Source organism: Sus scrofa, chromosome 1 (genome assembly GCF_054392235.1).
Source record: "Sus scrofa isolate SSC_HxYL_T2T_F1_AM1 chromosome 1, Sscrofa_HxYL_maternal_Yorkshire_Landrace_v2.0, whole genome shotgun sequence".
In the NCBI taxonomy this organism is placed as follows: Eukaryota; Metazoa; Chordata; class Mammalia; order Artiodactyla; family Suidae; genus Sus; species Sus scrofa.
Window position 1 is genome coordinate 63,612,732 of NC_139383.1, and position 14,463 is coordinate 63,627,194.

At 37.6% G+C, this 14,463-nt stretch overlaps 1 long non-coding RNA gene across 6 annotated transcripts in view; it reads right to left on the reverse strand.

The window, feature by feature from the left end:
* LOC110260380 (uncharacterized) overlaps positions 1-14,463 on the reverse strand; it is a 408,289-nt gene that overhangs the window by 246,875 nt on the left and 146,951 nt on the right. The window contains exon 4 of one of the 6 annotated variants that reach the window (XR_014806284.1): positions 7,114-9,031. The exons of the other annotated variants lie outside the window; for them this stretch is intronic. This is a non-coding gene — a long non-coding RNA (uncharacterized LOC110260380). Of the gene's footprint in view, positions 1-7,113; positions 9,032-14,463 lie in introns of those variants that run through there. 6 annotated transcript variants of the gene reach the window in all.

The following is a 14,463-nucleotide window of genomic DNA, read 5'->3' on the forward strand; positions in this document are numbered from 1 at the left end:
CTAAAAGACAATCTGCCAGTTGCGATAAATTCTCTACCTCCCATAGTTGGCATGGGGAGTAATAATCATCATCTTCATGACAAGAGATTTCAAGTGCATGCTATGTGCAGGAATTAGCCTAAGTATTGTATGTGTATCATTTCTTTTCCTTCTCATAACAACCCTATGAAGGAACTCTTATAGGTATCTTGACTTAAAATGTAAGGAAACTGAGGAGTAAAAAGAGAAAGGAAATTTACCCAAAGTTACATGCTTTCTAAGTGGCGAAGTCAGTATAGGATTAGGCAGGCAGTCACTCCTGCTGAGGTTAACTGTTCGGCTGCACTGCCCTTCTGCCTGCCCTCTTAAATTCTGCTCAGATAGTTCTTACCGCTTTATGTTGAAATTATCTGGGGTTTTTTTTTTTTTGCTTTTTTTTTTCACTTCTCTCTCTCTAAGTATAAATGCCTCAAGGATAAGAATTCTTTTTCATTCTTTTATCTGTGTCTAACAAGGTATTAGACACAAGGAAGGATTCAGTAAATACTGTACCTGAAATAATGAATTCAAAACACTTCATGAAAGGGAGGAGAAAAGGCTAAATGCAAAATAAAGATGAAACTGGGTATTAGAAGGATGAAAGTCTGACCACAGTGACAAAAGATTTTAGATTGTGAATAAATCTGAGGGGCAAATGAAGGTTATAGTTTCCAAATTCGGAGTTCCCGTCGTGGCGCAGTGGTTAACGAACCCGATTAGGAACCAGGAGGTTGTGGGTTCAGTCCCTGGCCTTGCTCAGTGGGTTAACGATCCGGCGTTGCCGTGAGCTGTGGTGTAGGTCGCTTACGTGGCTCGGATCCTGCGTTGCTGTGGCTCTGGCGTAGGCTGGCGGCTACAGCTCCAATTCGACCCCTAGCCTGGGAACCTCCATATGCCGCGGGAGCGGCCCAAAGAAAGAGCAAAAAGACAAAAATAAATAAATAAATAAATAAAGTTTCCAAATTCCCTGCAGGAGATTGCAAAAGATGGAAATACTAAACTCCATGAAATAGATACAGAAATAATGGCACTAAGAAAGAAATAATATGGGGGAAAAAGAAAGAAAAAATGTGGATGAAGTAGGAGATGGTGAAATGACTTAACAACAGCACTAGGAATTAAGCATAATGTCTAATTTTCCTTTGTTCAGAAACAACTTGAAGTAAGGCTCAATAGCTCTGAGGACTTCTGGCCATAATTCAGATTACAGGTAAAGCTATTAGAATGTTTGAGACCATAATTACAAGATAAAAAGCCTACTGTTTTCATATCTTGAATTTGACAATATATTCAGTCAAAATGGGCAATCATACCAGGTTGGTAATTTTGCCTCAAGTGTTTGGCTGATTAAATTGACTTGAAAAGTTTTTGTTTTCTTTCTTATGGCTGCACCTCTGGCCTAAGGACATTCCTGGGCTAAGGGTCAAATTGGAGCCACAGCTGCAGGCCTATACCACAGCCACTGCAATGCTGGATCCAAGCTGCATCTGCAACCTATACCATAGCTTATGGCAAGTCTGGATCCTCAACCCACTGAGGGAGGCCAGGGATCCTCTCAGAGACAATGTCAGGTCCTTAACCTGCTGAGTCACAACAGGAACTTCTGAAAAGTTGGTTTTTTTTGGGGGGGGGATTTGTATTTTTAGGGCCACACCCATGGCATATGGAGGTTCTCAGGCTAGAGGTCGAACTGGAGCTATAGCCGCTGGCCTACACCGCAGCCACAGCCATGCCAGATCTGAGCCGTGTCTTCGACCTACAGCTCATGGCAATGCAGGATCCTTAACACACTGATCGAGGCCAGGGATTGAACTTGCGTCCTCATGGATGCTAGCCAGATTTGTTTCCACTGAGCCATGAGGGGAACTCCCTCAAAAGTTTTTTAATAAACATGGGTACACACAAATACAGTCAGGTTCAACCTATCCAAGAGCTGGTATTTACTCAATGTACCTATGGATTGGCATACCTATTAAATAAATTAACATATTAGAGGGCATTTGTAGTTTTCAGCAGTTGTTTGGCTACTGGCAATAACACTAGTCAACATTTTGTACAGTCATTGCTTTACTTAACTGATAATACAAAGAATGCAGCAAGGATGAAAGAATAGTTATTACTTTCTAGTAAAACTCTGTCTCAAAGTGATATTTAAAATAACTAGTTTAAAAGCCTAAGAGCAAACAGTTTGGAAGAGTATTAAATCCTGTTCTACTTAGTTAATACATCGAAAGGAGGAAAATGGGTTGGGTGAATAAAAGTTAGAGAGATTAAAATAAAAAAGAAATCAGGTCACGTAAGCTGAAATGGTCCATTGAAGACCTTGCCACAGAAAACAGGGGGTCTGGTTGTGAAAATAAAAACCCTTAAAAATCTTGATTAAATCTAAAAACAAAATAAATAATTTAGGAAAATATAGCCTATGTTACTAGATGGCAAAGAGTTGATCCTTGCAAAAGAGCGAAGGGCCACATTTTCTGCAGTTTAGTTGCTGTACCGGCTATTTTCAGGTTTGGGGCTGGGGCAAGGAAAATCACTGCCTTCAGTCTGACCACACAGTGAGGCTGAAAGAGCTGAGGTGGCAGATTTGAGGACCTTGTTCTAGTGCCTTTGCTTCTTGGAAAAGACTAATTAGTGAGGACAGTCAGGGACAGGGATTTAAGATGAAGATTGGTCAGGCCTGCAGCCACTTTTCCTGAAGTGGAAAAATGTTCACATCAAAGAATGACTCTCAACAAACCATTATCCCATTGATACCAACACATTCAGTAGAAATTATGAAGATTTGTTTTTGCAATAAAGATATATGAAAGTGTGTGTTGTTTACCCTTTGAAAGTATCTGCCTTTGATGACAAGGTCTATGCCTTTCTTTAAGTTTGATGAGAACCTAGACATTGACATAGGCAGGTAGCTCCTAAAAATATTTGAGTGATTCCCCTGGTCCTTGAATTTTTGCCACCAGATGAAAAGGAAATATTGATGTCTAGAGTTCTTTCCAGAAATCCCTGAAAGGCAATGGCTCCTTCAGAGAGGTCTGTCTGGCTCTAACATAGAGCTTCATGTCTCTATTTTTCAGCACTGAAAGCAGAATGTGGAAACATCGATGGGAGGACAGGTCCATCGCTCCTACATTGTCAATTTCCCAACTATGGATAGAACATGGAAGCAGAGCATTGCACAAACCAGAAATTACAATTCCTGACTCCACAAATCAACCGAGGCGCTTATGCCTGGTGGAGCCAGTTCTAAACTGCTCCAAGGGGGAAACAGCTATGCATGTATATTTGTTTTGATTGAATGGTAGACAAATCCAGTTAGCCATATGCGCTTAGCTTTTTCTTTTCTGATTTGAGTGTCTAGGAGGATTAAGCAAACATAATCTACAAGTAGCTAATAATCATCTGCAAAACAGTCTTCTTGAATATGCTCAAAATAATACAATATGTCACATTTTTTGCATGTGTTCTTACATTTACATAATTTACATAAAGACTCCTACTGCTCAATGATTCTGCAATATGCTTTTTGTATTCAATATTGTGTTTTGAGATCTGCCCATGTTGGTACTTAGCCTGCTGAAAGTGAGGCAGATCTGATTTTACTAAAGGATAATAGGATAGTAGGATAGGGTGTCATAATTCCAAACCAAGAAATTCATCTACACAACAAAAGTAGCCAGACACCCAAATTCCAAAGCAAAGTTCAAGGTGAGATGTACCCTTGAAACCTCCCCGCAGCCACTGAAGGTATCACCAGTGAATCAGTCACGCTCTGAGACTTTGCTTTCCCAATAAAGGACAGAGATGATTTGAGATTTTTCAGCTGTAAAGACATCACATTTTCCTGCTTCAAATACCATCCATCAAAGTTGGTAACTGTGTTGAATTGAGCCCTCCTTGCAATAAAAATAATTTCCACTCAGCACTCCAGGAACATTATTCTACATCCTGTATGATATTCCTTTGTAAGAATCTTCCAAAATGCTTTTCTCTATTTACACAGTGATGGATTTACATTTATGACTAAAATAACTGAAATTTTTTCTACATTACTGACTCTACTGAGTCCTTTCTAAGTGAATTCTGCTTACTGTTTATTTTCATTAAGACACCAATGTTATTTTTATTTTGTAATATACTTTATAGCACAGATCCTGAATCTTTTTTCTTTAAATAATTTCTGGAAATATTTGTTTAAAATGATTTTGAAAATCAGAAATAGTTTATTTTATATTTTCACATCTATTTTCTTATTGATTTCTTCCATTGCTTTTATTAGTTTTATTTATTTTAGGATCTCAGATGATGATTATCTTTTGCTTCAGTTTAAATCAAGTTGTTACCTCCATATACTACACTGTTCCTTTTTTAAAATTTTTCATTTTATTTATTTATCCCCACTCCCATTCCCCATGGCACCCAATCTTGCACAATTGAAAACTGTATGGGATCTTTTGTGTTCATATGATTTAATATTCAAACAAAAATGATCTCTAAAGCTTATTATGATATTTATTATATAAAATCTCTTGTCACTCAAAAGCTGATTGTATACCTCCTAGGTGTGTTCTTGATCTAAAAAGAATGTACCTTTTTTTTTCTACTGAGTGGTAAATGTTAAAAATAGGACTTATCAGGTCAAGAATATTCTTCCTATTACTAATTTTCTGAGACTGTTAATTATTTGTTTTTTAATTTTATTAAATAATTTGTCTGTAGCCATAATATGACTGTATGTAATTTCAGTCTATTTATAGGAAGAATAATATTGATAGAATTTCTGATGTTTACTCACTAACTGGAACAAAGTAAATTGTTTTAAAAATGTTTTTGTGTTCAGGTAGTTAATATTTTATTCAGGAGTTTTATGTAAACATAAATTATTTTAACCTCTAGTTTTATATTTTAAACTATCCTGTTGTGGAATCAAGGTACACTAATCTCGTAAAATGAGTTTTGTATCAGCTTGTTTTAGATGAGATTATCTATTCTTTGAAATTCCAGTAGAACTCACCCATAAAACTATAAAATTTAGACCTTGAACTTTTTGCAGGGAGAGTAAGAGAAAATTTTTCATTACTATTTTAATTTATTTATGTAATGCTTAATAGGCTATCTAAAAGTTCTATTTCTTATTGTCCCAATTTTTGATTTTTTAAAAAATAAATGTATCCATTTCACCTAAATGTAGGTAGTTTATTAAATAAGTTGGACCTGGTAAGGTGTAAAGAGAAAGAAACTATGTCTTTTCCTGACCAGAATCTTCATACACTCTCCTGAATAATTTATCACTTTTCTAGATAAAGTTTTATATTTTTCTTGTCATAATTAATACATATTAACCAGTTACATTCAAATCTAATCAAATCATCTCATTCCATTTGTAACTTGCCCCTTTCCTCAGCTCAGGTATGACTTAGTTTCTTCCCTTTCTTCTTCAGAGCCTTCTTCTTCATTTTCTTCTTTCTTCTTCTTCACCCAGTAATCACTCTGCTAACCCTAACCCCACCAGAGGTGAAGGGAAGAAGACAGAAGAGAGGTAAAAGCAAAAATAGTTGCTTGACCAGTACTGCTGTGATCTGTTCCTGATGACCTTTGAGTGCAGCCAATGACTGAGGGTAACTCTTCCGGGGAGCACTTACTTAGGGGTTTCACTCACAATCTGTTTCTGAGATTGTACAGATCCCTCATATTGGATATTCTGTTTGGGGGCAGCAAGTTATGACTCTTTCTTCAGCTATAGGCTTTTGGGGTGCACCTCACACAAATTCCCTCATTGGGGCTCTCTTACCCCTGCAGGTCTCATCTTGGAATGAGGGAACACAATCACCCCAATCCTCCCCTCAAGCTCTATAAAGACAGTTATGTGCTGTTGGCTCTGCCACCACAGGTTCATTCTCATCAGTCTCTCATCTCTAAAATATGTTTCCAAGGCAAAGAGAAATGCTAGCCCTATGTCCCCCAAGTTCCAAGAGACATGCAAACCAATGAGATTCTTAAAGAACTCATCATTTTTTTGGGAGAGAAACATAATCTCACTCTTTAAATCTCAATTTAAAGAAACTCTTTCTCTCCAGTTCTCTACTTTCACATCACTCTTAATTCGCCATGTAGTCTGGGCCTGCGAATGAGATAAAGGATAAGAGAAGTGGTTTAACAAGTTCTTACTGTGGTCTACACTGAAGTACAACACCTCTCGTTCAGATTGGGGTCACTGCCAAAACTCTATGGCAGGGAAGGTAAGTACAATGCAACAGCTTGATTCATAGATTTGCTAATTCACTTGTGTTTGTTAGTGAGGTCCTTTTTATCTTAGTAGCTTTCATGATTATTGTTAGGTTCTTTTCATTCATTCTGTAGTTTATCTGCATCTTCTCTCTTTTTAGCTTAGTCTTGCCAAAGATTTTTTCCTCATTATTTTTAAACTTTTTTTTATAACATTTTTGTTTGTTTGTTTTTATTCCCTATTTCAAATATGTTTAGTCTCTTTTTAAGTTTTAGTGCCTACTCAGTTTCTCTTTTTCTATATTCTTGAGGTTAGCTAGTGTCTGTTTTCCAATATACTTTGTGTTTGGCTAAATGTATTCAGAAATGTATTCTGAGTTCTACTCTGGTCAACTCTCACAAATATCTATATGTTTTTACTATTTTTATTGCATTCAGTATTTCATAATTTTCCATGCATTTCTCTTTAATGAAAATAATACTTATTTTAGGTTCCAAATATAAAGGATTTTCTTAAGGTTGTTCATTTTTTATGGATTTCTAACTTTTTGAATTATGATCAAAGAACACAGTCTTAATGTATGCTAATTCCTTGGGCTTCTTTTGCATTGGGCTTCTTTTGCAGCCTTGAATGAACTCTGTATAAAAGAATCTTTGCTTTCTGTTGGCTGTTCATTTTGATATAGAGCTAATATTTTTCTTATTGTGTCACCCAAATCCACTATAATAAGGATTTTTTCCTGCTAGATCTCAATTTAAACCACAATTTTTGATACACATATTTGTCCTCATTCTGACCATTGTTGTTGTTTACCTTTTGGGGCTAGACTGATATTCTGTGAATTACGTACATTACCATATTACTGTATCTTTTTTTTTTTCTTTTTACAGATGCACCTGTGGCATATGGAATTCCTGGGCCAGGGCTTGAATCTGAGCTGAGCTGCGACCTACACCACAGTTTATGGCAACACTGAATCCTTAACGCACTGAGCCACAACAGAAACTCCTTACTGTATCTTCTTGATGTAAGATTCATTTTACCAATAAATAATACTCTTCTTTATTCCCAGAGCACTTTCACCCTAATTCCGACTTGGTGTATTATTAAAATAAATATTTCACATTTCATTCATACATATTTATTATCTTCCTTCATATCTTTGTTCAAAAGTTACCTTTTCAACAAGGCCCATATTTTAATAAATTGCAATCCTATGCCCTCCCTACCCATCTTCCCTGCTTTACTTTTCCTCTAGCATTTGTCATGTCCTCAAATACTGCAGGATTTAACTCTCATCATGTTCATTGTCTGGCTTCCCTGAGTTAATTGGTCAAAAATATGCTCAGCAGGTATTTCATCTGTTTTGCTCTCTGCTGTATCACCACACCTGGAAGAGAAGCTGACACTTAGAAGTCATGTTATAAATATTTGTTAAATGAATGAATAAATAAACACTTTCATATCCTTTTGTTTTAAATGCATGTCTTATAGATAATGGTGTCAGTTAACTGCATGTTTGTCTGAAGACCCTTTTGTATTCTGCTATGTGTTAGGGGGGCTGGAAGCCTACAAGTGACATTTCCCAGGATCTCCTGACAACTGGCTTCCTGTCAACTTTTGTTAATGGGAATCCTGATAGGAATCTGTAAGGTGGAGGAGGGGAGAAGTGCCTCGCATCCTGCTTCCAGTTTCTGGCAGAGTCTTAAGTGGTGGCAGCAGCAGAAGCAGTGGCAGAGAAATTGTGGTGACAGCACAACCACACATGTCAACATTGGTGATAGCCACAGTGTAGGCCACAGCTCCACCCTTGCCAAAGGGGCAGCTCTCTGGTGGATCCTGAAGAGGATGTGACATCTCCAAATGTGCATCAGCAGCTATAGACTTGTGTTGTGCTCCCGCATAGACATGTCAGCCAAATTCTGATATTTGCATATCATCCTTCTTTTTTGCTTCTGCAAATCATCTTCTGCATTTTGCCTATCCAACATCTAGATAACCCATTCCCTGCATTAGAGCCCCTCTAAATACTTAGATTCTTTTTCCTTTTTGTGGATCTTGACTAATAAATACAATAATATACTGCTAAATTGTACTTCAACCTACATGTCTCCATCTTTAGATTTTTTTAGTTGAACTCACATTTATTGAAATTATTTTATAAGGGATTTTCTTCTGTGTAATGCTTAGTGTTCTATATTACCATATTTTTAATTTTTTCCTTTTTCCTCCTTACTTTATTTTAGAAAGGTTGAAATTTTTTTAAAGCTAGTCAAAAGTTATTTTTCATGGTTTCTAAAATGTATGTACCTCATGGTTTCTAAAATGAATGTCTCATTGTAATATATCTTGAAAATCAGGAAGGGTCTGAAGTATATACTGTTTTGTTTTTGTTTTTTGTCTTTTTGCCTTTTCTTGGGCCGCTCTCACAGCATATGGAGGTTCCCAGGCTAGAGGTCGAATCGGAGCTGTAGCCACCGGCCTGCTCCAGAGCCACAGCAACGCAGGATCCGAGCCGCGTCTGCAACCTACACCACAGCTCATGGCAACGCCGGATCCTTAACCCGCTGAACAAGGCCAGGGATTGAACCCTCAACCTCATGGTTCCTAGTTGGATTCGTTAACCACTGCGCCACGACAGGTACTCCCAGAAGTGTATAGTGTTTTATGATCACTGTTGGCCAGGCAGTAGTTGTGACATAGCTGTCATTCTCTGAGCTTACTGGAATATCAAAAGCCCCAGCATTATAACCTTTGGATTGGGTGCCAGCAGTTTGGAAGAAAATCCTAGAGGAAATAATGGAGAAAAAAAAACTATATTCCTTAGGCACCAAATGATTCAAGAAAAGAGGTTTATGGGTGTGATGAATTGGACTTACCAACATTCCTCAGGAGAAGTCTAAAGTAGGTCTGTTCTATCTGCAACGCACAGTAGTTTACCTCTACGAATCTGTTAAAAATAGTGTACCTCCACTCTTCACTGCACAGAGAGTGATTTTGTGCAGAAAACACAAACATTACTGATTCTAAGTTTAAAAAGCCACTTAGAAGAGTTGGACTCACTCTAAAGAAGTTTTAAGAATATGTTTACTGGCTTTATTTTGGTTTTTCTTTTTGCAGTTGTATGAAAATGACATTGTTGAAAGACTTGTTTCAATATGAATAAATTCCACTGAAAAGAAAGCACTGTGTCTTTATGGGCAGCCCTTTTTATACTTGGCAGAATTTTTTCTTTCACAGCAGTAAATGAAATAATGATGTATTTTATAATCAATAGCATTTCAAATTGTATGGAAAACAGGAGACATACTATTTTTGTCTCTATGTGACTATTTCTAACTAAAGCCAAAATCTGCATTTATTTTAACCTATCAGTTTCTTAAATTTATTAATATTCATGTATTTTCTTTAAATTATTCTTAGCTCCCACTGATGTCCAATATCCCTTATATCTTAAGTCATGTTAGAATTATCTGGGATTTTCATTCTAGATTGCCATAGGGTCTGTTTTTTTTTGTTGTTGTTGTTATATTGTTATTGCTTTTTAAGGCAATAAGCACACTTACTAAGCTTTCACTTCATAGTACCTCTTCTTCATATGTTCATTCCTTTTTTGGTGGAAGCCATTCCCCAAGAATAATTTCAAAGGTGGCCTTTGTCCAGTTAATTATCTGAAGTTCATTTATCTAAGCCACAGAATTAAAGATATTTCAATTCCACAGCTAAATACTATTTATTTGAAAAACATTGACAAAATCTTTTCCTTCATACTTTTCTATTTAATTCTTCAATCTATCTAGAAATAACTTTTCCCTAATCATTCATTAATCAAATAAAGGTGTCCTTTCAGCAATGGTTTATAAAACTTCCATTAGTATGTACTTAATTCAGAGATGCATCAATGCATGTTCTATTCCCTTTCTGCACATTAATTACTTTGTCAGTACCACACTGTTGATTGCCAGAGCGCTAACGGGGTTTCATACTAGATGGAATGACATAGTAAGACATCCACTATCAGTCCTAGGTCATCTTGCCTTCCATTGCAACCATCCCCATATTTATTTGTGGAGGACAGCTTCCAAATTACAGAGAGCTAAACTCTACAATATCTGGCAAGATGTAAAATAAATCAATGAAGGAAACCAAAGAACTGGTTTGTATCATCCCCCAACTAACAGAAGTGAGTCCACAAAAAAAACTGAAATAAAAAGAGGCAAACCTTTGGGGAGGGGGGTTGATACTGTGTATAGATAAGGTGACTTGTGCCTCTGCCCCGATGGTCCCCATCCCTAGAATAATTCCCCTTGTAGTTTGGTACAGAAGCATAATGAGAGTTTCTCATCTAAAGTGATCAAGGGGGAATCAGAGGATTAAGATGGAGGAATAGAAGGACTGGAGCTCAACTTCTCCCCTAAAAACAACAAAAGTCACAACTAAAAGCTGAGAAATCTCCACCCAAATGGACCAGAAACCTTAAAAAAGATACCCTACTCCAGAAGAAAAAGAGGAGGCCACACCAAGAGGTAGGAGGGGCGATTTCACAATATAAACAACCCCATACCTCCTGGGTGGGAAGCTTCACAGACTGAAAACCAACTGGTTCATGGAGACTCACCTACAGGAGTGAGAGTTCTGAGCCCCACATCAAACCCTCATGTGCAGGGATCTGGCACTGGGAGAAAGAGCCCCTGGCGCTTCTGGCATTGAAGGCCAGCGGGGCTTGTGCGCAGGAACTCCACAGGACTGGGGGAAATGGAGACCCCATTCTTAAAAGATGCACACAGACGTTCACGTGCACTGGGGCCCAGGGAAGAGTGAGGTTTCCATAGGAGTCTGGATCAAACCTGACTGCAGTTCTTGGAGGACATCCTGGGAAAACAGGGGTGAGTGTGGCTTGTTGTGAGGGAAGGACATTGAAAGCAAAGCTCTCGGGAATATTCAGCAGCATGCCTTTCTCTGGAGGGGGCCATTTTGGGAAAATCTGGCCACACCATCAGTCAGCACTGAGAAGCCCAGGGCAAACAACAATCCAGGGGGGATCACAGCCCCGCCCCTCAGTATACAGGCTACCTAAAGACCCCTCAGGCACACAGCTGCCTCTAATCCCATCCAGAGACTAAGCCCCACCCACCAGAGGGATTAGAATCGGCTCCACCTACCAGTGGGCAGGCATCCCCTCCCATCTGGAAGCCTACAGCAAGTCCCCCATACTGACTTCGGCCACAAGGGGGGCAGACACCAGAAGTAAGAGAGGCTACAACTCTATTATCTGTAAAAAGGTCACCACACCAAAAACCCATAAAAATGAAAAGACAGAGAACTATAACTCAGGTGAGGGAGAAAGGAAAATCCCCAGAAAATCAGCTAAGCAATGAGGAGATTCTCAGCCTCCAGGAAAAAGACTTTAGACTGTTGATGCTGAAGATGATGCAAGACATTGCAAAGAAACTGGACGCAAAGATGGATACCTTACAGGAAACACTGAGCAAAGAGATGCAAGATATAAAACTTAAACAAAAGATGCAAAATACAATAACTGAAATAAAAAATTCCCTAGAAGCAGGTAACAGCAGAATACAGGAGGCAGATAAGAACCAATAAGTGAGGTGGAGGACAGATTAGTAGAAATTATGGATGCAGAACAGAAAAGAGAAAAAAAGACTGAAAAAAAATGGGGAGAGTCTCAGAGAACTCTGGGACAATGTTAAACACACCAACATCTGTATTATAGGGGTGCCAGGTGAAGAGAGTGAGAAGGGGACAAAAAAAATATTCCAAGAGATAATAGCCAAAAACTTCCCTAACATGGGGAAGAAATCACTCACTCAAATCCAGGAAGCACAATGAGTACCATATAAAATAAACCCAAGGAGGAATACACCGAGACACACGTTAATCAAACTGACCAAAATTAAAGACAAAGAGAAAATCTTGAAAGCAGCTAGGGAAAAGAAACAAGTAACATACAAGGGAACCCAAATAAGGTTATCGGCAGATTTTTCAGCAGAAACTCTGCAGGCCACAAGGGAGTGGAATGATATACTTCACGTGATGAAAGGGAAAAAACCTCCAACCAAGATTACTCTACCCAGCAAGGCTCTCATTCAGATTTGAAGGAGAAAGTAAAAACTTCACAGATAAGCAAAAGTTGAGAGAATTCAGCAACACTCAACCAGCCTTACAACAAATACTAAAGGAACTTCTCTAGGCAGAAAAGAAAAGACAGCAGTAGGAAACAAAAATTCCACAAATGACAAGGCTCACCAGTAAAGGTATATATATGGTAAAGGTATGAAATCATCCATGCACAATTATACCACCAAAATCAGAAATCATGAGAAGAGATGGGTAAAAATGCAGGACACTGGAGATGAACTTGTAATTAAGAGAACAACAACTTAAAACAATCTCATATGCATGTAGACTTTATATCAAACCAAAAACCTACAATTGATACACAAACAAGAAATCTCTGGAGAAGAAATATATCTCATAGTAAATAAGCACTTAATCCACCATGAAGGGGGTCATTTGACATCATTATTGGAATGCTGAAGTCTTCTTACATCTGATTCTGATTTCCTCTCCATCAAAGAATTTATGATAATTATAATTAAATAATGCAACTGTACAATTAAATAATACAGTTCTACAATTGTATTATTAATAACCATTTCTCTCCATGGTACAATGTAAGGTCTATAATGTCTTGTTTATCACATCACCTAGAATGGTGTAATGCCTATATTGAAGAATCAATATGATGTAACGAATTGTGAGGACATATTTATATAGTTACACTGTTTTTTAACCAATTTATGCATTTTATATTTTACTTATTTTCAGAGGGTGTATTATTTTTGTTATTCTTACCAGTTGTTATTCTTTTTATTATGCTATATAAAGTATTTAATGGTATATAAGGCTTTCTTCTTTATAAATTTTAGTTGCATAATATACACAATTTTAATATAATGCTAATTTTTAAAGAAAAATTGAAATGTAATAGATAATACTAAATAGTAAAGATGAAAGCCATACAAAATGGGATAAAGTATAGAATAAATTTCCTATTTGTCTCAGCATATTTTCCATTCCACTTCTCCAGAGGGAGTCACTTAATCTGTTTCTTAAGATCCATGATATAATAATCTGTGTGAATGTAACTGTGTTTAAATGCATGTATTTTATTCTGCAAAAAAAATAAAAATAAAATTTCACACACAAAAAAAAGAAAATTAAAGTGATCATGGGGGAGTTCCCATTGTGGTGCAGTGGAAATGATTCCGACTAGTATCCATGAGGATGCGGATTTGATCCCTGGCCTTGCTCAGTGGGTCTGGGATCCACATTACCATGAGCTGTGGTGTAGGTTGCAGATGCAGCTCAAATCTCATGTTGCTGTGGTTGTGGTGTAGGCCAGCAGCTGTAGTTCTGATTCGACCCCTAGCCTCAGAACTTCCATATGCCATGGGTACAGCCTTAAAAAGCTAATAAATAAAATTTAAATAAATAAATAAATAAAAAGGCACTGCCCTCCCCCATATATCACCATGCTCCCTTTAAAAAAAATTAAAGTGATCATGGAATATATATATATATCACTGAATTGCTGTTCTGTATGTCTGAAACTAACATGATATTGTACATGAGCTATACTTCAAAAAATTATTTAGATACATTTAAAAAATAAAGTTATCATGGAGACTGGTGTTTAGCCAACTTGTACAAAAGACAGAAAAGCCTAAATGAGCAAGTACCAGTATGTATGTAACACACACATTCACACACACATTCACACGACTACAGCACAACAACATAACATCCCCATAGAGGTACAACTGAAGGAGAGATTGCTTAAAGATCTCCACAGAATTGCAAGGATATATGTGTTTTCTTATAAGAATAGGACTTAAGCCAGTTTGGAAGGTGGAGGGAAGGGGCAGGAGAAGAAAGGTGTTTGCTTTTCTCTGTATCAATAGAACTCATGGGGTCACACTCCATGGACTGCTTCTCTAGAATCCCCCCAGCCAGCAGAAGGGCAGATGCCTAGCTGGGTCCCCAGGTGGGCCACTTGTCAAAATCAACTGTGAGGTACACCTGCACCACAGACCAGTCAGGAAAGGAGAGCTGGAGCCTACACAGCTTTGTGACTTAGCTTAGGCCCCTTGATAAAGACTTCAACTCTGAGTTCAGAATTATCTGACCAAGATTAT